Genomic DNA, 25,161 nt, shown 5'->3' on the forward strand with positions numbered 1-25,161 from the left:
ATGAAGGGGGAACTGCAGCTTTATGCACTTCCATAGGCTTCACTTTTAACCGCCGGAGGTTGCTGCTTGGGAGTGACACTGTTGAATTATTGTATGAATTGAAGAAATGTCCAAACAAGTATTAAGATTTTTGCTGGAAATCCATTTAAAAAAAAACAGAATAAAATGCTTTTAACTGGGACCACCATCTTATCATCCTATTACCTTTCATTTTTTTATTTCTTGTTTGCACGTGGATTCCTCCTTGTCCATGTGTCAGGTCTGGGAAGGAGGTGGGGAGACACGCTGGACCGAAATAAACTCAGACAGTCTTTTAATGACAAAAAAAAGGCAGCAGGAATGAAAAGCAAAATAAAAAAAAACACTCAACACTCACGAAGCCAGGAGAGCAGAAATTAGCAGGCAAGGATGTGACAAAGGGGACACGGGAAAAAACAAGAGATGTATAAAACTAGGAAATTTGTGGGAAAATCAGAGTTAAGCCTGCAGCACAAGGTGAGACTCACAAAACAATCTGGCAAGGAAAGAAAGTCAGACACCTAAATACACCCAAGTTGGGGAGAGACACAGGTGAAACACATGAGGATAAACAGGAAGCTGGGAGAAGAAGATGACACATGAGGGACGAGCGGACGAGGCACCTGGAATGATCTGGAATGATCTGGAATGACGGAGAGTTAGACACAAATCACAACACCAGAAGTGCAAAAACAGAATCAACATCAGGAAAAATGAATAAAAACCCTGACCCAGGAACCGCATCCTGACACCATGTGGATATATCTGTAAATCTATAAATATGATGTGAACTGGAAATATCTCTGTGTGTAAATAGAGGCTGGTAGCTGATTACCTGCCTGAAGAGAAGAGGTGGGACAAAACCTCAGTCTTCCTCCTGCTTCCCTTTGAGCTTCCTAACATGACTTGTATAATAATAATAACTTCATTCAAAATGTCTAAAATAATCACAGAAATCAGGAAACAATATATGTATATTAACTCTTAGAGCCCCAAAGGCCCCAAATTTAAGGCTTTTACTTCACCAGTAACACATATCATTTCCCGACTTTGTCAAATCTCACAAATGTTGCCTTAAATATACATCAGAAGTATTCAGATACACCTTGTGGCCATTTTCCTAACAGAAAGAAATTCCAAGGAAAACAGGCTAAAGGATAAGGATGACAAAATCTTATTTTCTGTTCTAAAAACTTTGTCATCTTTTCCATTTCAGAACCAAGACTTCTCATCATTGACAGACTTTTTTCCTCAACAGGATCAAAGGGTTAAAAACTCAGATAAATATACCAGTTATTGTTTTATGGGTTCAATTAATCCTTCATAGGATTAACCACGGTGTTGAAGAACAAGGAAAAAAATAAAATAACTCTCCTGTGTGGCTGTGACCTTCAACAAATAGACTTATTTACATGATTTTACACCTGTGGTACCATCAGAGGCTCTTTTCCACACAGCGGTCCAGATGGCCTCGATGGAGTACTGCACGTTAAAGTAAACAATAACCTCTCTGCAGGTGTCTGAGGCAGGTTGTGCTTCACAAAGGTTGCTTTGAATCAGGCCGAACGTGAAAGACTTGTCAGTCATGCTTGCAGGTCTTGGAGTCCCGTGATGCACCAGAAAGGATTCATTCAGACACTGCAAGAGAGATCAATGCCCACCTCCTGCAGAGCCAGTTTACTGCATGGAAGCGGTCTATAACCTCTTTTACCACGGCCTCTTCCTTTCCTTTTTTTAAAAAAAATATTTATGTTTGGAGGCAGTCCATATGTTTCAACTGGGTCTGTCAATAAATTTAAATTTTTAATCACAATCAATCACATAATTGTCCTGAGTTTCACAAATTATCCACAGATCATCTGTTTTTAAATGTAAAAGGATATTCATCCTTTCTATTAATACTCCTGTTAGCGCTTATGTAGGCTACTTCCAGAATAAGGTACTTTAGTTGCTTGCTAAATTTACTGAATTGAAATTGAATGATTTTACACACACACACTCGCAGATGTACGTATGCACACATAACACCTTACAGACACACACTTTCATTCCACTTCTAACATCCTCACCTTTGTTTAGAAACAAACATAAACAGGAGTAAATATCCTGCAGGGCTCCAGCAACGTTTCCAACTTCTTCAGTTTATCCAGATCAGCTGCTGAAAGGTTTCTGCTGTAGAATTATCAGGACGTCTCTGCCTGAAGTTTATTGATATAGATATGTAATTATTTGCGTTACCACGTCAGATGAGGAGGCTCAAACAGTGGCCTTTCTGTGTGGACTTTGCATGTTCTCCCCGTGTATATGTGGGTTTCATCCAGGTACTTTGGCTTCCTCCCACTGTCCAAAGACATGCATGTTACGTTGGTTGATTGGTCACTCTAAATCAGTGATCCTCATCACATGCAACTCACTGACTTGACTTGCGGCTCGTGAAGCAGCCACTGACTTTCTGAAAATGTTATCTAAACAAGTCATAATGATCCTCAACGCTGCAGTTCTCTCCACAAACAAGAGCTGCAGGCTGCTTGCAGAATATTTGCTGTCCTAACGGCCCTAACTGACCCTGTCAGAGATGCCAGTTTTGGCTGATTTCAGCTGCACTGAACTCCGTTTTTTCTTGAATTAACAGGGAGGATCACTACTAAAAATTGTCCCTAGAAGTGAGTGTGAGCGTGAATGGCTGTCTCTTTGTGTTAGCCCTGCAATGAACTAGCAACCTGTCCCGGGTGTACCCGGCCTGTCGCCCAAAGACTTCTGGGAGTTTTTTCAGGAATCCAGAAATGTAGCCTAAACCAAAATTACACCAGTAGGAAGTTATATCAACTCTGCACTGGCAAATACACCCAGCATCTGGGAATGTTGGGGTCTTCTTCGCTGCTCACAGCATGACTGACTGGTTTAAATGCTGGTTTGGTTTTTTTTTTTACATTTAAATGTGCAGCGAGGATAGAAGTTTGCAAGACAAAGAGAGTGCACTCCTCATGGGAACACTGACACAGACATTCAACTCTGAAACTCTCCTGGTGGAATAAAGTGCCAGGCGGAAAGCTCGGCACACCTGCTCCACGCTGCTTCTGCATTGTTTCCTCGTTCAGTGAATCCCCAGGGTTACTTCTCCTTCCAAGTACTTGTAGAACTTAAGAATGGAGGTTATATTTTTCTCTTTAACTAGCTGTAAGAACATTTCCGTCTCTTCCTCCAGCCATACATTCTGGATCATACCTGCTGTTACGACCCAGCGGTTCTGGGGGTAAGAGCCGCAACATAAAACAAATGTGCCAGACTGAAAAGGGTATTGGGAAACTTATTGTCCCACAGAAAAATAAAAAGGATTCAATACAGGCCCAATTGGAAGGGCAGGGCAACAAAATACTAGAACAGAGTAATTTTACGCAAACACAATCAAGCACCTTTAACGCAGGCCATTAAACAATCAAAACAAACAGCAAAGATCCAAGGCTACACAAGAGCCAACAAAACTACAGACTAGGCCTTAAAGGCTCTTCAAAACCAACCACCAAAATAAACCAGTCTCAAAGGGGGGCAAGCTGTAGCCACCACACAGCTGCCACTGAATGAAGAACTTGGCGCTCTTTTATCCTGGATCGGAGAGGTGTCGAATCCTCATTGGAGCAGAGGTCAGCCATGCAGAGATGTGGACGAGACCAGGTGACGTGGAGGAACCAATCCCAGCCAAGGGGAGGCCAGATGATGGTTTCCAGGCTGAATGAAAAATGGGTTGATGGGCAATTGGGGGCAGCCGTAGCACCTGCAATGAACTGGATCCTTATGTCACGTCCGGGGACGTTTAAATGTGAACGCCATGTTTCCATTCCACTTTGGCAACATACTTCCGTATGGACACGTCTTAAGAACCCCTTCATGATGTGTATAATAAACCTTTTAGCAATATTTGAGAGGTTTGTCTGAATATAGGTGTTTCTATTAGCAGTTTTATTGCAATATTTAAGTTTTTTGAAGTTCTAGGGGTGAAACGCAGCAAAGTATAGTGGAAGAGTGGCGCTGACTATTAAGGCCCTCTTCTAGCTGTAGAGACCAAGCATATAGTTGATGCATGCTTCCAAAAACCACTGAACATCCAGGGGTTGGTTCTATGTTCTTTACTAAATATTTTCAGTGTTACAAGAATGAGGAAAAAAAAGATATACAAAACATAAAGGTACTCCTTATGAGTAAACACACTCTCTGGGCTCCACAGCAACAAAGAACAGAAAAGAGAAACTTAAGCTTCATGGATGGCTTGTTAAGCCAGAACCAATCAAAAGCCAGAGCTCAGAGAAGCCTTACTTGTCCTCACTTTAAGCTTGTTAAATCCCAAAACGTTCTCACAGTTAAACAAGTCAATATTTTACCCACAATACTAACTAAATGGCTCTAACATACAGTTTTATTTTGTTTGGTGAAACCAAGTATAGTAGGATTCTGCTTACTGCAGTTTAGTTTGGGTTCAATCTCAAATAGTTCATCTTCTGTTTGTTTAATTGCCGGTTGGCAAACCTTCTTCGTCTAATCATCTCCCAGCTGGCGGCGTTGGGAGGGAGAGCGTCTCTTCCTGCTCTGTGGTGGAAGTGATCTGACAGAGGGCCTCTGCAGCCAGACCGCTTCCATAATGTAGGCAGGCTGTTGGAGGACCTCAACAACAGGTTCACGCTCAGGTTTTCTATGTGCAAATGGTTTAACGTTGGCAGAAGAATGAACTCATTCTTTTCAACTCGCTGAGCAGCACTGAAATCCACAGACACTAAAACTCAACACTAAAACACGTTTGATGGAAACGCAGAGATTGTTAGAAATAACCTGCTCCTATTTTCCTGTCTGACTTTATTAATGTCATCTTTGTGTGCTCTGTGACTGGCCATCATCTGTGGTGTTTTATGGGAATTGTTGAAAAGGAGGCTTTTTTATGTTTGCTCCAGCACATGCAGTCTTTGCCTAAATTGTGTTTTTGATGGACTTGCGAACAGTCTGCTCCAGGACCACTCAGAGGCAGAGAATTACTGGCTTGAAAGCAAAGTACCTGTCTGAAATGCCGTGCATTGATTAGCAGGCCGAGTTTGGCTTGTTTCCATGCTTTCAGTGTGTATCAGGAGCAAGCAGACGCAGGACTTAATGACAGCCTCCTCACCGGAGCCGACTCCTGTCAACCTCCACCAAGGAGGCCGTGTTTTACCCGCCGTTTATCTGTTTGTTTGTGTTAAAGATAACTCTAACAGTTATGGACGGATATTCATGAAATTTTCAGGAGCTGTTGGAAATGTGAAAAGGAAGAATTGAATAAATTTTGGCAGTGATCCGGATCACCGTTTGGATCCAGGAACTTTTTAAAAGGATTCTTTAACACTGTGAGATACTATGAAAGGGAAGAAGAGGGGGGTGCTGGTGTCTGGGAGCGAGGCTGGTGCACCAAGGTGTGGCCTGGCTGTCGCTCGGTGGCATTCTGGGGGTCCTGGCTCTCCTTTGGCATGGGCTGGGCCCTCTAGGGTTGCTTTTGGGCTCTTGGGGCCCTGGGGCCCGCGCTCTGTCTGCCCTGGGCAGCCAGTGCTTTCACAAAATCTCGACCCTAAATTATGTTAAAAACATTCGATCTGAACTCTGACTTTGAAATTATCTTGCTTTTATTAATTCTTATTTTGATTTTACGGCGATTTTAGACTATTTGTTGCTGCTTTTTACTGCTTTCTTTGCACCGTCTATAAGGCTTTTGTGTATATTTAATCCAGCGTCGGATCATGGAGAAACCTTTCAGAGCGGCTACCTCACCGTGGAGGAGCGGCCAATTACTCTTTAGAAATATGAAGAATTGAAACACACTGTCCGGGCCAAAAGCGCTGTTGCCGCAGCAACAGCCTGCATTGAACGGTCGCTGACCATGGTCGAATATGTTAAAGCACAAATTCGGCAGATTATACAATATTGTTCATCAGGCGATATAAAGGCGCAGGAGCAACTCTGATCATGTTCTGACAGCCCTGACGTTTCTTTAATTTGACTTTAGTTCCCCCCCTCCCACATTATTTCCTCACCGTGACAACCCAAGTGGCTTGTTGTGAGTTCCTTAGGCCCATGATGCCTCAGTCATGCAGTGTGTGACTCTTAGCTATCATTAACCTCGTTATTTCCGATGCAACTTTGTGGAGCTTGTGGAAAAAATCAAGAACAAGTACAAGAACATAACTACTTCAAACAAGTCAGGGGTTTATTTTTTATTCATCTCTCCATACAAACTCTTTCGCTCTTCTCTCCTGATCTTTGCAGGTACCTGCGCCACCAGAGTGGACAGGTCACTTTCCAAGAGAGATCTGATTGGTCAGAAGGTAGTGCTTTTATACTGGTTGATCTCTTATCTAGAACATAACCTGCCCCGGATTATCTGTTCAGGTTAAGTTACCATGGCGATTTACCCTGGTAGGAAGGGAACCAGCATTGTAGTACATGAGTACATGTAGTACATGTAGTCTCAAGTTACTTCCGTAAGAGGAAATCCAGCTTCATAGTACGGATCCAAACCAAACACCTCGTTCTGAACAGAGGTGGACAGATCTGTGCTTGTTCTGCAGCTACAGGTGCTGCACACCTCCAGCCACTGGGTTGACCATGAACTTCTCTTTGTACCAGCATGTTGTATCTGTCTGATGGCTAAAGCTTGGCGGAAACTGGTTCATGCATCATGACAAAGATCACAAACTCAGCAGCGGATCTATAACAGAGAGCCTGATGATGATCCAGTCAGAGTCCAGACAGCATCCTGATAAATCGTTACCTGCAAACTCAAACTGAAGCAACATGACATCATGCTGAAAATAAATTAGCTCTGCTCCATGTGGCTCTACATGCTGTTTAATCACAGGGTTTGTGCTTTTTAACTAAACCAAACTGCAGTTTTATGTTTTATTAGGGGTGGGTAAATCGAATCAAAAAATCGAAAATCTTCGGATTTTTTTGCTTCACAATTTTAAAATCGATTTTTTTTTTTTGTTAAAAAATGTATTTCTTTTTCAAATAGATAAAAATAATTCATTATAAAATTTGTCATTTTTATTGTTTTTTATTGATCTTTTTACTTGTCTTCTTGGGCATTTTAGCAGCAGAATGATGGTCTGGCTATTGTGTTGTTTTTTTCCCAATTGAAATCAAGAAAAATGACGTGCAAAAAAAAAAAGTTTTATGCATTTATAATGCAGAATGCAGAACCTCCGCATGGCCTCCTGGCAACGATTCATCATCACAATGACAGCTATGAGATTTACTCATCCTTTCATAGAAAGGACAGTAGCTCGTATTCCTCATATCTCATAATGACATCATGGGAAAGTACGAGCACTGGGGGTGGAGACGTCGTCTGTTTACCATGTTCAAGCATCGCTTTGAGTTTACCTTCTGAGAGTTCAGGCATTTTTCTCCTCAGGCCAAAACATCGACAAAGCCTTCATCTCTGTTTTCCGGGATCCTCCTCGTTGGAAGCTGCACCTGTTTGACCGGTGGGGTCGTCCTGGGTTGTAGGTAGCGGTTGTACACTGCAGCCTTTTGGCTGCGGTGTGGGCCCTGGCCTGCCCCCGCCTGGGCGTTTCCTGTGACTCTGTCTCTGTTGGTCATTCCTGGGGAGGCTCCTCGTGTGAACGGATCCCACAGATATCGTTACATCGCAACAGTTTCAAGCAGGATACAGACAGAAACCCGAAGGTAATTTCATTTAGGTCAAAGTGGGGTTGTGTGTTTGGGCTGTGTGTGTGTGTGTGTGTGTAAATGTGAAAGTGCTCCTGTGTGAAAAGTGCTATATAAATAAATAGTGGTGGGGAATTGAATTGGAAAAAAATCCAATGTCGGGATTTTTTTGCTGCACAATTTTAAAATCGATATTTTTGTTTAAAATTCTACTTTTTTCAAATAAATAAAAAAATCTGTCATAAATATTTTGTAATTTTTATTATTATTATTGATCTTTTTACTTGTCTTGGGCATTATAGTGGCAGGATGATGGTTTTACTACTGTGTTGCTTTTATTCTAATTGAAATTAAGAAAAATATCAAGAAAAAAAGTTTTTTCATGTTTTTTAGTCAACAAAAATCAGCAATGTCAAAGAATCGCGAGAATCGCAATTTAAATCGAATCAGCACCAAAATAATTGGAATTGAATCGAGACGAAAGCGTATCGTTACAGCACTATAAATAAATAAATGTTGAAGTTTGAAGTTATGGTCAGACTTGAGCCAACGTCAGACTGGGCCTCTATAGAGATGTCCTGTAGCCTATTTTCAACCAGCACATGCATGAAGGGATGCAAAACTGATATCTAAACTGAGTAAAGATTCCAAAGAGCAACTTTGGCTCAGAGTCTAAATGATCATCAGGTTTTGCACAGTTTTGCATCAAATGAACATCAGAATTTGTTCATGTTGATGCAGACAGGAAATGTTAGCCTTCAGTATTTTCTGCCTTTTCTTAGAAAATCTTCTATATTCATGGATTCAGATAATGTTAACGTTGTGCATGTCAAAAGGAAAACTAATAATCAGATAGTGTAACAACTATAATTTGGTATGAAAGTTGTTTTTTTTTTGCTGATGTACAACCCTAATAATACCAAAACATAAATAAAAGCACAATACAAAGATATTCCAAAACGTAAATAAAACCAGAATGCAATAATTTGTAGATAATTTTTTAGCCTTTATTCAACTGAATCCACTGCAGAAACAACATGTTAAATGTTCAAACAAATAAACTGTGTGTTTGTTTGTTTTTTCTTTCAAATATTGTCTCATTTTGAATTTAATGCAACATGTTCAATTAAAACTTAACAGGTATAACAAGAGACTGAAAGTTGAAAAAAAGATCATTGTATGGATCATTCCACTTGTGAACAGGTTTGACAAAACAGGTGGGTGCCACAACTAGGTATAACAGGAGCATGCTCAAAGGCTCAGTCATTGAGCAGCAAGGATGGGATGGGGTTCACCACTTTGTGAACAACTTCGCAAGAAAACAGATCAACAGTTTATGAACATTTTTCAATGTAATTGCAGGAATTTTTTAATTTTTAATTTACAGTTTGTAATATTCAAAGATTCTGAAAATGTGTAGAAATTTCTGTTCATAAGAGATAAGGCCAGAAGACCAACAGTCAACTGGCTGTGACCTTCAATTCAATTTTATTGATATAGCCCCTGGTGACCAAAGTGCTTCACAGTCCAGAAAATACAGATAAAATTATTTAAAGTTTAATAAAATTAGAATATAAAGCTGAGTGATTAAATGATAAAACCTCCTAATAAGATAGCAATAAAATAAAATGCAAGTAAAAATAGCAAAAATACAAAACTATAAAACAATACAAAACAGTGTAAAAACGGTATAAAAAAGCCAAGCTGTACCCCAAAAAGCTAGTTTAAATGATGAAAGGCCAAAGATTAAAGACGAGTTTTTAGTCTGGACTTGAATTGGCTTACGGATTGAGCGGACATGACAGACAGAGGAAGATTGTTCCAAAGTCTAGGTCAGCTACAGCAAAGACTCTGTCCCCTCTGGTCTTTAGCTTGGCTTTCGGAACAGCCAACAAGACCTGATCAGCTGACCTCAGGGCTCTGGGAGGGACATAAGGCTGCAGTAGATCCATAAGATAGGGTGGTTCCACGGAGTTTAAACACTTAAAAACAATCAATAAAACTTTAAAATTTGCTCGGAAGGATAGGGGAAACCAATGGAGGGTGTGGAGTACTGGGGTGATGGACTCATGTCTTTTTGTTTTTGTTTGGAGACGAGCTGCAGCATTTTGGATGCTCTGTAAGCGTTGGAGGGATTTCTGGTCCAAGCCAACAAACGAGTTACAATAGTCCAGACGCAACGTTATGAATGCGTGAATTGCTCTTTGGAGGTCAACCCGAGGAAGATATGCTTTGATCTTAGCCAGCGTCCTCAACTAGAAAAAAGCTTGTCTTGATTACAGCACTAATGTGTTTATCCAATTTAAAGAGAGGATCAACTATCACACCCAGATTTTTAACAAAGGGGCCACAGTTAGAAGACAGAGGGCCAATCTCACTGTCATGACCAAGCAAAGGGTTATTTAGTCCAAACACCAGATTCTCGGTTTTGTTTTCATTCAGACATAAAAAGTTTGATTTCAGCCATCGACCCCTCAGGCAATACCGCATTATAGAGCAACATCACTGCGTAAAGGATTTCACCATGTGGGCTCCGGAAGACTTGAAAAAACCACCGTCAGTAGTTTGTTGTTAAGTTAAAACTCTATTGTTCAGAGCTAAAGCACCCAGAAACACCACTGACTTGTCTGGACCCGAGCTCATCTCAGATGGATGGAAGGACATGGTGACCTCTGGGCCAAAGAGGAAAAGGACTATTGGGATTTTCATCTGTATTGTTGATGGTGCCGTGGGGGGGTGGGATGTCCTGCTTGTTTCAGCAAGACAAGACCACATTCTACAGGTGTTCCACCAGCGTGACTTCATTGTAACTACTAGACTGGCCGGCCTGCAGTCCAAACATGTCTCCCACTGACAATGTGTGGCGTATTCTGATCCCTTATGAATCACAATGGAGACCCAGAGGCAAGAAAGGGAAATGATTCCTTCAACAATTACTGTCCTTAGTTCCCAAACGCTTACTGAGAAAAGGAAAGGTGATGGAAAATGATCCTGCTTTACTGGATCCTGTTGCAGCCATCACATGCACATGAGTGAATACCTGCACAAAAACTACGTTTATCAGTTTGAACATTAAATATCTCGTCTTTGTTGTGGATAAAACTGAATAAAGGTTAAAAAGGATTTGCAAATGATTGTACTCTGGTTTTGTTTATGTCCCAACTTCACTGGAACTGAGGTTGTGATCTCTTTGTTCTGAATTCTTTTCATGTGGGTGAAGAAGCCAGAAATAATGCAAAGATGCTTTTCTGTTTGATGCTTGTAAGAACTGCTGCACCGTGTTGCATCAGCCACAGTCTCATGGTATCTACAAAGCCACTGGGATGTTACTTATCCAGGTGAAACTGCCTCATAGCTCCCCGCATGCAGCCCACCATGTCTTCCTGTTTATTAATCCTCCTCAACACTGGATCACACTGAAGCACGCTGAATAAGTTATTGAAAATATTCTGAATAAGTTGAGATTAAATAGACAAGTTAAATCACATTGATGGGGAGGCTACAAAGGAGCTCCGCAACCCTGAGAAGCAGTTAAACCCCCTGAAAACATCCACCTGAAACACACCTAAAGACATTGGTTCCACTAAGTACGGAACTGGTTCCCAAAACTAACTGGTGCACCAACATGACCACCAAGTCTGGAATGTGGACCTGATTGTTTCCAAGAGCCCAAAGCATTATTTCCTCTGCAACATTTTCCCAATCCATCTAGTCTCAACCCAGATGGATGGATGGATGGATGGATGGATAGATCGATAGACAGACCAGAATGTTTGTTGGTGTAGAATTGCTGGTACATCAATATATATAGAGACGTTTCAGACCCTTCAGTGACTTTATTTAAAGACAAATCCAGCATCAACAAGTGCAGCAACTTTTTCTGGTGGTGTCGGGAACTTTAAACTTTGAAGGTGTGATATTTACTTAAGAACACACACATATATCTCAATCAAATCAAATCAAACTTTATTTGTATAGCATTTTGTGCTTAAAAACAATACAAAGTGCTTTATTTTGATGTAAATAGTTATAAAACAATTTACACCAAAATAGATAAAACACACACACATACACACATAGTCCCCTTTCATCCACCCACAACCACCCTCACCCATGCCCTATTAGCCCTATACCAGTTAAAAGAAGATGAATGGCCAGGTGCATTTGTACCAGATGTGCACCAGATAAGGAAACAATATTCTTAGGGTGCATCTACACAAAGGGTTACCCCCAACCATGACCACCTAGGCCATCACCATGGGGACCACCTGGGTCCGGGCATACAGGACCCACGCCACAACTGTAAGGCTGCAGCGCTGGATCCCGACCCATGTCCTCATGCAGCATCCAGTCTCAAGCTGCTGTAATAGCAGGGTGTGATCACCTCTGCCCCATGACCAGACTGAAGTTACGGCTGATGGATACCGCCCTGGTTCACTGTTGGATATTATTGCATTTTCCAGACATTAATAGAGCCTGAGTTTACATATTCATTTCTTTTTCTATTATCTGATTTAATCCTTCAGAGTAGAGCCGCTGCTCCTCCACATCGAGAGGAGCCAGTTGAGGTGGATCGGGCATCTGGTCGGGATGCCTCCTGGACGCCTCCCTGGTGAGGTGTTTCTGGCACGTTCCTGCGGGAGGAGACCCCGGGAAGACCCAGGACTCGGCTGGCCTGGGAATGCCTTGGGATCCCCCTGCAGAGTTGGTAAATGTAGCTGGGAAGAGGAAAGTCTGGATTTCCCTGCTTAGGCTGCTGCCCCCGCGCCCCGACCCCTGATAAGCGGCGGAAACTAGATGGATGGATATATAAATATATATATTGTATATGCCACTGAGCTGTTCTGATCAAATCCTGATTTCATAACTGCTGCTTCGGCTGTCGGCTCTCCACGTAGATTAAAGTCATCGTGTGCTGTGAGTCTAGCTGTGATGATCATGATACAAAGAAGTTTAAAGTGGCAGAATTTCCCACTTTTATTCCGAATGCACAGCCTCCGATGCGACTGACACACAGTGAAAACAACAGGAAAAACAGGGAAAAAACTGTGCTCAGCTACACAGCCAGATAATGATGAAAAGTATTTACAGCCCGCTGCAGAGTTGGAAGTCTGGCATTGCTGAGTCAAGTTATTCTTCAAGTTTTTTATCTTTACTTATTTTATTCTTTGTGTTTAAATAGTTTGATAAAAAAGAATGGAAGATGATGTTGATGAAGTCTGAGCTGCACACCTCCAGACACAGTTACTCTACCTGTAAGTACTCTTTCCTATCACTCTGCACGACTGGATCAATACCAGCAACATCAGCCTAAGCTATCTATCTTGCTGCATATAATGTAAGCAGTATCAGTTTTTCACACATTCCAATTCACAAAAATCTATCACCTTGTAGTACACAGGCATTTATTGGCTCCATGTCGAGCCAAATAATCTACAACTGAGTTTTTCCTCATTAAGAGGAAATTTAAAGAAAAAGAAACCAGAAGCTCCTCCCTGGTAGGAAGATTTCTCACAGCATGAAAACTGAGGAGGGTTTAGCAAGACAAGGTCCTTTTTTTCCACAAGTTTCCTCAGAAAGTTGACTGAAACAACAGAGTGTAATTCAGTGAAAAGAAAGGACAGTGTGATCCGCATCAGTAAGGATGATTATGCGACCAACCTTTCGGGTTAATCCACCTCAGATGAGAAGAAAATGTGCCAAAAGTTGATGCAGATCTCCTGGACTGGACCTTCTGCAGTTTTATCATCACTTTTACAGTTTCAGATCATGAAACCAGGAATTCCACCACATTTCATCAAAATTCATCAAACACTGTGAAACGTCCTGAATATGTGAAAAAACAACAACATATTTTTAAATAAATCCAAGAACAGTTGTTTTACTTTAAGTTTAAGTTAAAGAAATGCACTTTTTCCAGATGTTTAAAATGCTTTAACAGAAATAAATGCTCATTCATCACATTTCCATTTGAGAAAACCTGGATTCAACATCTTTACTAATCACTTAAAACAAAACCTTTTCACCACAGAGTCTTGTGCAGAGCAGGAAGGAACGGTCTTAAAGTTTCAGACGACAGTGTGAAGTAGTTTGCAGAATAATAAAAAATCACTTACATAGAAAACAAACTGTTTTACCTAATTTTTAATCCAGAATGGTGTTTTATGTGGGCGAATCAAAGAGAGGTTACGCGGTGAGCGGGACTCGCAAAGTCAACAGGTTTTTACGGGAGAATCAATCTGCACCATAAGCTGCATGTCCATTACACCTAGAATTGAGCAAAAACTAAATATCACAATAAAAAAATGTGAATGAAAACACCTACATTTCCTATAAATACTGTGTTGAATATCACTAAAAAGTTTTTATGCTCTCATGAGGTGGCTTTTTAGTCATTTCTATATAGAAATATATAGCAAAAGTGTGATGGAAACACTTTTTTTGTATTTGCGTGTCCTTGAACGTGACCTGGGAAGTCATGTGACTGGTTCATTTCTGGTAAAGATGGCACGGTGCAGAACAAATAAGAGTGTATCTCTGAGTTTTAGAAAAGAAAATGAAGGAGAAAAACTATAAAAGGCCGTAGGAAAGTTCTCCGAAGCGAGTAGAAAACCCCAAAATAAGGCTACGTGGCTACTTTGCATAAACCACAATTCTCATAAAATCTCGTGAGCCGGACCAGATTTCACGAGACTTGTGTCACAGTGGCGGTGAAGGTGTGGACCCAAACACAGAGATGAGCAAACTGGGATGCAGATTTAAGACCGATTTAATCCAAACAAAGAACACAGGGAACTAACTCAGTGATCCAGCAACTCAAGACCAAAAATGAGGGGTATAAATACACAGAACACAACAAGACACAGGTGAAACAGATTAACTGGATGAACCCAGGTGAACTACTCAACACAGACAGAGGCAAAACAGGAACAACCTACAAAATAAAACAGGAAACCGATAAGGAAGGACACAGGAAAAACAACCTCATGACAACTTGAGGCTAAACACAGTTCAATGGAAACACCTGCAAATCACAATTGTTTGTCCAAACTTACAAATATCACTTTTGTTTTGTATAAATATGCAATGGAAGAGCAGCTATAGGCTGCAGATCAAAAGATGGAGAGAGTCGTAGCTTTCTACGACAGACGACGTCATAGAAACCTACAACATCATCCGTAGCCCATCGAGCATCAGTTCAGATGCTCGATGGGCTGTTCCCAGTTTTTTATCTTAGCAGCATCACACACGTCGTCACTAAAATGGTCAAAAAGGTGGAGCTGAGAAGGGAGCTGCGTGGGGGTGGATGATTAACATCCATCAAACTCTGAACTGCCCTGCAATGGCGAGCTGTCCAGGGTGTACCCAGCCTTTCGCCCAAAGACTGCTGGGATAGGCTCCAGATTCCCCGCGACCCTTCATCAGACTAAGTGGTTGGGATAATGAATGAATGAATGAACTCTGAGCTGCCTGTAAGACTCGAGTAACAAAAACTGTTTCATATAGAGTCATGAAGGCTTGTAAAGCTTTTTGCCTTAATAAATCAAATTACCACTTTGAAAACAGCATTTTTGTATTTACTCCGGTTGTTTGTCTAATATTAACAGTTGTGTGATCTGACACGTTTAAATGTAACAAATTTGCAAAATAGTAAGAAATCAGGAAGAGGGCATAGACTAAACGGATAGAGGCAGATTTATTGAGCATTTCCATGGTCAAAATGTTTTAAAAAGAAGAAGAAAACTTCACTTTTACCAGGCAAATGGGCACTGAGCACGTCAGCCGTATCAAATCTGTCCATGGTGTAAATACAACTTATCCATTCACTTCACTGAGTTTCCATGTCAACATGTCAGCTGAATAGATTAAATATTTGTCCGTGTAAAAGTTGCTTGTAAAGGTTTGAGGAATCCTGTGATGTGGCCCAGCCTTTAGGAAAATGCACAAACTTTCCTTTCAAATGTTTGTCACTCATAAAACCTGCCCTTCCGTAAACAAGCCAGCTAACATGATCAGCATAAACAGCACAGAACCAATGAGAACTGACCGCCTGCAAAGCGATTTACAGGCACACAAAGATATTATTTCTAAAATTTGTTCTAAATAAATACTTTTTGTGGAGCCATTAATTGATAAACTGTTATATTCCATCAGATATATGTTATCCAGTATGATCTCATTTTAATTGTCAGCATTTTTTTTTAACCTTTGTGATTGCCTACTTGTAGACCAGTAGAAAAACACTGCAGATGGTCAGAATAATATTTCATGTTAGAAAGCACCTAAAGTACATTTCATGTCACTTTGTGGCTTGTTGTCACTCCATCATTTAGTATTCTGCTGGATGACATGGAGAGATCTGTCTAGCATGTCAGTCCAGTTTCTCCCTTACAGAACGGGTTCAGTTGGACTGACAAGGTGTTCAATGTGTCACTTGCACCAGTCAGCTGGAACCCATGTTATCCACATACATTTCAGTAAGCCTTGGGGCCCTATTGGTGGAGGCAATGTCATCCTGAAGAGCTCTGCTCCAATCTGGATGATGTGTTTCATAACAGCGCTACTTCCAAACTTTCTATTTATTTGAAGTGGACCCAAAATAAGCCAGAATAATGTCCTTTAAGTTTCTGCTGTCTCAGTCTGAAGAAATTAAATTTCCTTTTTTTCAACCTGAAAGTATTTTTGCATCTGATTGGTGGTCTGACTCTACTCACACTGTATCTGAATGATGGGTCCACATCAAAGATCCTTCTCCCGGATCTGTAGGAATTTAGACATCTGAAAGCCACTGATATGTCAAGATGTCATAAATCTGACAGTTGCATGTTGCTGCCTGAGGTCTGCATGTCTCTGTTTGTCATTAAATGACCAGGACAGAGTCTGTGCCAGATGTAGAGGATGGAGTTTCATGCTGCTCATGCTGGTGGGAAAAAAATCACACATTGTAGGGATGCTCCAGAAGAGAAAGTTACTTTTAGTTGTCACATATTTATGCCATCTGTTTAAACACACGGAATTAAGAAAAATGAGCCGAGATGTCAAATTGTTCTAAATAAGAAACAAGAAGCCTGTTGTTACGCCCAGTCTAGGGGTTCCCGAGCGCAACATGAAAATACCATCCTTCAGTTATGTCAGACTGGCACACGGGTTCCAGCAAAAAATTGCTTTTATTTTTACAACAAAAATAATAACCAATGATCAAACAGATCTGATCTGAAAAACAAGTCAGAGTTGATAACGGGGAAAAACAATCTTAAAGTGAGCAAACGCCAAAACAAACAAAACAGATCCTATGCTCTGGGTTTGAGCTGACCGATGCAAAATAAATGTGAAAACAAAAAGACAGGTTCTTACCTCCTTGTCTAACAAAAACAAGAGAAATCTCAAACCAAACAGGCTGCTCACAGCTTTTAACAAATGTCCCCGAAACAGTTCACAAACTTCACAGACACTCCCTGGCTCTGCCAGCCAGACGCAACGCCACGCGAAGGATGGTTCGCGTGACGCGATGGTTCGCGATGCTTCATCCCTCTGAACCCTCCAACCAGACACGCTGTTCGCCATCCTTTTAAAAAGTAGCGTGCCAATCCCGTCCTGACCCGTCTCCTCAGGCGGTCCGGTGCTGGTGTCGGGCGGCGCATCGGTCTTTGCTGGCGGACACCTGAAAAAACACAAACACCACCACAAGAAAACATACACACAATACCACCGCAGTCGTAACACCTGTAATTGAAATGATGCAAAACATGTTTCCAGAAAAAAGTGTCTTAAAAAAGCATAAAAAAACGGAAATCTGCTGTTGGCTTCAACTTTCTCCAACCGTTGTTCAGATGAAAATATTTAGGATGATCTTCACTGAGTCGCTTAAACCTATAATGGATTTTTGAACCAGGCTGTAAACATGTTTGTTTCTGCTGTGAAGTTGGTCTTTTTAACATGGGGATTTGCTCAGTTTTGGAGCCCCTAGTGGATGAAGGGGGAACTACAACTTGTTGGTGCTCAGACATTGGCTTCACTTTTAACCGCTGGAGTTGCTGCTTGGTGCAAACAGAAAGGCCACTTCATCTACTGTAACTATGAAGTCAGACATTCAAGGCATAAAAGAGAAATAATTCATCAGTCTGAAACTTTATTTATTGATAATCACTTGTACAATAGTTAAAATAAATAAAGACTAAATTTAAATGTGAATTTAGTCATAAATCTGAACGTAAACCAAACATTTCTCAGTAATGTTAGTCACACAAATTTGAAAAATTACCAATAATGAATGATGATAAATCAACAAGAGAGACATCAAGTTCTAAAAAAGAGAAGAAAATATGATGCAGCATATCTGCTCCTGCTTGACCAGGTAACGGTCAAGTAATACTAATAATCAATGATGATGTCTTTAGCATGTATCAAAATATTATATTCTAATATTATGCAGTATGAAGCTAAACAAGTTACAACACCACTTGGGGACTTTTCATCCTGAATACAAAGAAAATCCTGCAGGTTACTTTAGAAATAAACCATAAAATAAATAAACTGTCATATCTAGCAGAGTTTTACTAAAGCAGCGACCGTCTCATTGAAAACTTGGCTCACCTGAAGAAGTCTGAAGAGATTCCTGGTTTAAAACATTTCACACTAAAGCAGGTGAATGGATCATAATACTGACATGGTTTTAACTACATTACAGTCACCGAACTAATGACGCGTTTCTTAGTATGTTTCTTTGGTTCATGTGACGGAACATTCTGGATACTACCATCCAGAACAGGAACAACATTCTGGTTACTACCATCCAGAACAGGAACAACATTCTGGTTACTACCATCCAGAACAGGAGCAACGTTCTGGATACTACCATCCAGAACAGGAACAACATTCTGGATACTGCCATCCAGAACAGGAACAACGTTCTGGATACTACCATCAGAACAGGAGCAACATTCTGGATACTACCATCCAGAACAGGAACAACATTCTGGATACTATCATCCAGAACAGGAACAACGTTCTGGATACTACCATCAGAACAGGAACAACATTCTGGATACTACCATCAGAACAGGAACAACGTTCTGGATACTACCATCCAGAACAGGAACAACATTCTGGATATTACCATCCATAACAGGAACAACGTTCTGGATACTACCATCAGAACAGGAGCAACATTCTGGATACTACCATCCAGAACAGGAACAACATTCTGGATACTATCATCCAGAACAGGAACAACATTCTGGATACTATCATCCAGAACAGGAACAACGTTCTGGATACTACCATCAGAACAGGAGCAACATTCTGGATACTACCATCAGAACAGGAGCAACATTCTGGATACTACCATCCAGAACAGGAACAACATTCTGGATACTATCATCCAGAACAGGAACAACGTTCTGGATACTACCATCAGAACAGGAACAACATTCTGGATACTACCATCAGAACAGGAACAACGTTCTGGATACTACCATCCAGAACAGGAACAACATTCTGGATATTACCATCCATAACAGGAACAACGTTCTGGATACTACCATCCAGAACAGGAACAACATTCTGGATATTACCATCCATAACAGGAACAACGTTCTGGATACTACCATCCAGAACAGGAACAACATTCTGGTTACTACCATCCAGAACAGGAGCAACGTTCTGGATACTACCATCCAGAACAGGAACAACATTCTGGATACTGCCATCCAGAACAGGAACAACATTCTGGTTACTACCATCCAGAACAGGAGCAATGTTCTGGATACTACCATCCAGAACAGGAACAACATTCTGGATACTGCCATCCAGAACAGGAACAACATTCTGGATACTACCATCCAGAACAGGAACAACATTCTGGATACTACCATCCAGAACAGGAACAACATTCTGGATACTGCCATCCAGAACAGGAACAACATTCTGGTTACTACCATCCAGAACAGGAGCAACGTTCTGGATACTACCATCCAGAACAGGAACAACATTCTGGATACTGCCATCCAGAACAGGAACAACATTCTGGATACTACCATCCAGAACAGGAACAACATTCTGGATACTACCATCCAGAACAGGAACAACATTCTGGATAACACATCCAGAACAGGAACAACATCCTGGATACTACCATCCAGAACAGGAACAACATTCTGGATACTACCATCCAGAACAGGAACAACATCCTGGATACTACCATCCAGAACAGGAACAACATTCTGGATACTACCATCCAGAACCGGAACAACATCCTGGATACTACCATCCAGAACAGGAACAACATTCTGGTTACTACCATCCAGAACAGGAACAACATCCTGGATACTACCATCCAGAACAGGAACAACATTCTGGTTACTACCATCCAGAACAGGAACAACATTCTGGATACTACCATCCATAACAGGAACAACGTTCTGGATACTGCCATCCAGAACAGGAAAAACTTTTCATCACTGCAAGAGAACAAACGTGCAAAAAACACAACAATACAGCTGAGACACTGTGGTTTCCTTATCAATTGAAATCTGAACGTAGATCCATATAAAACGATTGTAGGACATGAACATCAGCTGGAAATTAGCTGCTCGGTGGAGGTCTGACCTCTCACAGGGATTTTCTGGTCATAAAGTGTTTTATTGGTCTAAATAACATTTGACATTAATAAGTTAAATGTTATTTTCTTTGGTACTACAGCTGGTATCAGTTGGATCTGACTTTAAGGTTTTTCTGCACACAGAAGGAAAACAATTATTTTTAATTGCATTTTATAACTCACCTGCATCAAAGTGTGCCAATTACTAAACTGGAATTTGTCTTGTAAATTTACGTGATAAATGCGACACAGCGACTGGTTTTCTACTGGTTACTGACTGGCTTAGCGTGATTCGCAACCCTCAGAATATGTTTGTAACACACACGTCCACATTGCGCCACCATGGAAGCTTTACGGTAAAACATGCTGCATGCTCCCTGTCGTATTACCGTGGGAACTGTGGATCCAGCTGCTCCAGGTTCTTCAGGTCCTGTGTGATAAGTTCAAGCTGTTTCATTTTTTCTGTTTCATCTTTACTTCTATTTTAATGTTGTTCTTCTTTTATGCTGTTTCTTTATTTTCCTCTCTTTCACTCACTGTGCAGCACTTCAGTCGGCTGTTATGATGTTTTTAGAGCTTTAGAAATTAAACGCTCTGAATGGGTGAAATTTTCTTTTCAGCTGGAAGCTGTGCAGAATAGAAATGTCAGAGTCAGAATGGGTGTGAATTCACACAGAGTCTGCTCTAAAAGAGAAAAGCTTGACTCAAGCTGACCGGTTCACCCTCTGTGCTGTTGGATCTTCTGAAATGTAGATTTCTTTTCTTTGCAAGTTCCAGTTTGTGTAATTCACACAGTTTTGCTTTTCTGAAAGGCTCGGAGGTATGTCAACAACATGGTGTTTTCATCAATATGCAAGCCACTGCTCTGTTTCTGCTTAACTTTACATCAAAGTCTCCTTCTGACTGATCATTTATTTTTCCCTGCATCCTGCCAGAACCAGCATCATCCTGCTTCAACACATGCAGGGCTGATCTGGGCTGTTTGAAAAGTCACCAAACAACTTAACATGTAAGATCATGTCTGCAGAACACCAGATCTGGCTGCAAATCTGTTTTCAAATCTTAATTTAATACACTTTTTATTTATAAAAAGAAAATTGTATCATTAATAACATTTTATTTCGTGTGATCACAGCCCTGTTTGTGTGTTTCTGCCTCCCATCTCCACATCCAACTTCCACAGCTCACATTACTCTGAATGGTGGCTCATGCAGGGGGAAGACCTGCTTTCCAAATGAGAAGCTAAGCGAACAAACAAAGCTGATAGTCGTCTCAGGCTGGCTCTAGACGAAGCATCAGGATGTAAGCCAAGCTCCGAAAGCTGTCATTTATTACTCATGTATCCATTTGTTCTCTATACTTTCACTTTATAAACACAAATCCTAATGAGGACCCTCATCAATGTTAATTTAACCCCTTAAAATACTGCAATGTCACCCTAAACTGTTTATGGATTGGAGATGCATTGCGGAGCGACTATTTTACTGGATGCTTGCTGTTGTAACGGGAGCGTTTCAGTTGGGGGTTCGTACAGTATGGATTCAGAGATAAACTGCACTGATGGATGATCTGAAATACATTTTTAATGAAATTGTGTAACTAACAATTTCTCAACAGTCAATTGTCTAATCAATAAAAAACATCGGAAAAAAACAGAATAGATCTCTGTATTCATACTGCTCATATGGTTTTGTGCTGCCATTCATTGTTACCTCCACCAAGGAGGTTATGTTTTAACTGGCATTTATCTGTTTGTTTGTTTGTTTGTTTGTTTGTCGTCAAGATAACTCAAGAAATTATGGACGGATTTTCATTAAATTTTCAGGAGTTGTTGAAAATGTGAAAAGTAAAAACTGATTTAATTTTGGTGGTGATCCAGATCACCATTTGGATCCAGGAATTTTTTAAAAGGATTATTTTATGTTGTGCTTGGTTTGCGATCTCCGAATGCTTTTCTAGTTTTGTTTTGTATTTGTCATTTCTGCAATTATTGTCGATTTTGATGTTGGTTAACTACACATAATTTGCCCTTTTGAGATCAATAAAGTATCCTTGAATCTTCAATTAAATGATTTTAAAAGCAGATGTAACTCATAAAAAAGTGGTCTCGGAGCTCTCACTGTACTGCACATACTGTCAACAAGCTAGCAAACTAATGCGTAGCAGTAAACGTCATTTCATTGACTTTACTTTAGAATCATTAAAAAAATTCTGCTGGTAATTTAACAACAAAAAGCACATTAAAACACAAAAGTTACACACACACACACACTAACACTGCCAAAATCTTTAGACCCAAATACGCACCATAAATTCAGCTAGCTCAATAGCATGCTAGCTTCCCTTCCCATGCTTAAATTCTGCTCGTCTGCAGGCTGGTGATGAGCAGCTTGCTTTTTATTCGGGGCAAATCTACACCAGTAACATCCTGTGTCCCATCCATGATGATGGAACACTGACACACTGGTAAGGATCAGATCTTATCTGCAATTTTCCTGATAATAAACTCATATTGATTTGCTCATTTTGACAATCCCAAGATGTGTGCACCCCCTTCTTTGTAGACTTTGTCTTTCAGAAGCTGGTCAAGGTTACCTTCATGTTGTTCATGCCCTCATATAGAAGACATGTAGTCTGGGGTGCAGTATGCGCGTGTGGTCAAGTGTTAATATGTGAGTGCATGTGGGTGCCGTAAAGTTTTAAAAGATTCACCTTCTCTTGGGGAAAGGGTTTTGGGAGAAGCGGCTTGGGTAGCCATAATTTTTGTTGACGGTTTTACGCTTTTTGCTTTATGCCACAGCGCTGATAGCTGATGGTGAAAATAAATCATGAAAACACATCTTTGATCCAGCGTCTCTGTGGGCCTATAGGAAGAAGCGCATTACAGATATTATAGGACCTAACACCTCTCAGCGGCTTCAGGAAAAAGGAAGCTGCAACACCTCCCTTGCCAGAAACATCTCACTCTTGTATTTTTTAACAGGTTAGCTCTGCTTTCCGCCTGATGTGGACTGTGCACAAACTTGCCTGTTTTCTTATGCGGCAGTTCTAACAGATAATTTTTAACTCTCTGATTTTTCATGCATGGAAATTATTCCAAATGATTTTTTTCCCTAGTTTTTAAATCTAGTATTGACAAAGGCTGGGTCTATACTCTTGGCATGTGCTGGTTTCCCTGTCTTAAAGTATTTCAGGTAAAACACAGAACACCGTCAGTGCTCCTACTAACATGCAGCTAGGGATACGTCTCATACCATGCCTTCTAAAATGTCAGTGCCCGGTCTCTGAGCAGTTGTTTTGTTGTTTTTGTAGAACTATAGGTCTGGTTGATTTGGCATTGTCATTATCATGCCAACTTTCTCTTCCTCTATAGTGCCTCTTGTTTCACCTTCTTCTGTTCTTTCTTCTTCTGTCTGTATTCAAATCAAATTAAAGATATTTTGATTGGTTTGAGGAAATTCAAGGTTCAAGCCAGTTCATCCAAGGTTTGACATACCGACATGTAACATTTATGACAAGTTTAGAGAACCAAACTGAAGCTTAGGCCACGCAGCCAGTTATACCAGCGCCGCCTTATAACAGATAAGAACAGAGACACATTAGGATCATAAGGGGGGGTCGAGAGAAAAAAACATGTAACTCCGGACCGCGCCTCTAGATGGCGCAGTCTGGAGAGACAGGGAAAAAAATCTTGTATACTTAAGGACAAACTCAGACAAGACACACACACAGTCCAGGGAGGCAGTGAGTCAGGTGGGAAGGGGCCGGGGGTGGTTGAGGTGGCGAGACAGAGCGTCAATGAACATCTCTTGTTCCATTCTCCGTGGGGGGGTTGCACCAGCCCAAGGCCGTTGGGAAGCCGAATCCAGATATGATTGTTGTTTGGGTTCCAGCCGAAGAAAACAATTTGCCCTCGGCCTTGAGTCCATAGCAGGTCTCAGACTGGCAGCTCCAAACAGCCAAATGGGGGAAGGGGGTCAATTTCCACCGATCCTAGCAGACATCCTCTCCATGTTGTTATCAATTATTCGTACCAGCTCTGGGACCGACAAAAGATGACCAGTCTGGGCTAAACTGGTATCCTGCTTACAGTTGAGTCCGGTCAACGCAAGAGTCTGTGCACTGCTAGCTCGGCCCATACCTTTGCAGAATTCTGGCAGCCTGCCAGTTGTTGGCAGAATCTCACGGGTCTTCAGGTAGATCAGATAAGGTATTTCTTATGTCTCGTGCAGTGTATTCCTGCTGTGGGAGTCTAATAAATATTATTGAACTGAATCAGATAATTATGGTCCACACTGTGTACCGGATAGTGACGATAATGCACCAACTTACTGTAAACCTAGAAACCAATGAGAAGAAGTTGTTGCGTCTGATTGTTGCCAAAGCTGAAGAATCCAGAAAAATCACATCACTGGTTTAGACAGAAAATAAGGAAACAAAGACGGAGCAGTCAATCAAACTGCCATCATGTGCAAACACAGCAGGTTTAACATACTCCGCACTTTTGTGGAGGCTGCAGTCGCAGATTTAACACCTTGATTGTGATGTGATTAATTCACAGCTATCCTGTCTTTTATTAGATTAAAACTTTAATCATTTCACAACCCATTATTTTGACTAAAAATTACTGAAACAATTCCCTCAAACCAAAGTCTATCCTTTGAAAGGATATTCCCTCATTGCAGAGGTTGATGTAAAGATGACTGCGGCTCTGATCACCTGACAGCAAACCAGTTTGAGTCTAAATCTTTAAAATAGGATAAACCAGGATTTCTTCCTTGTCAGTAATTTGTTTAATTCTTTAATTAAATTAAGAAGCTGTATGATTACTATAAATTACACATTTCTTCTTAACACAA

The sequence above is a fragment of the Telmatherina bonti genome (genome assembly GCF_933228915.1).
Source record: "Telmatherina bonti genome assembly, chromosome: 6".
In the NCBI taxonomy this organism is placed as follows: domain Eukaryota; kingdom Metazoa; phylum Chordata; class Actinopteri; order Atheriniformes; family Telmatherinidae; genus Telmatherina; species Telmatherina bonti.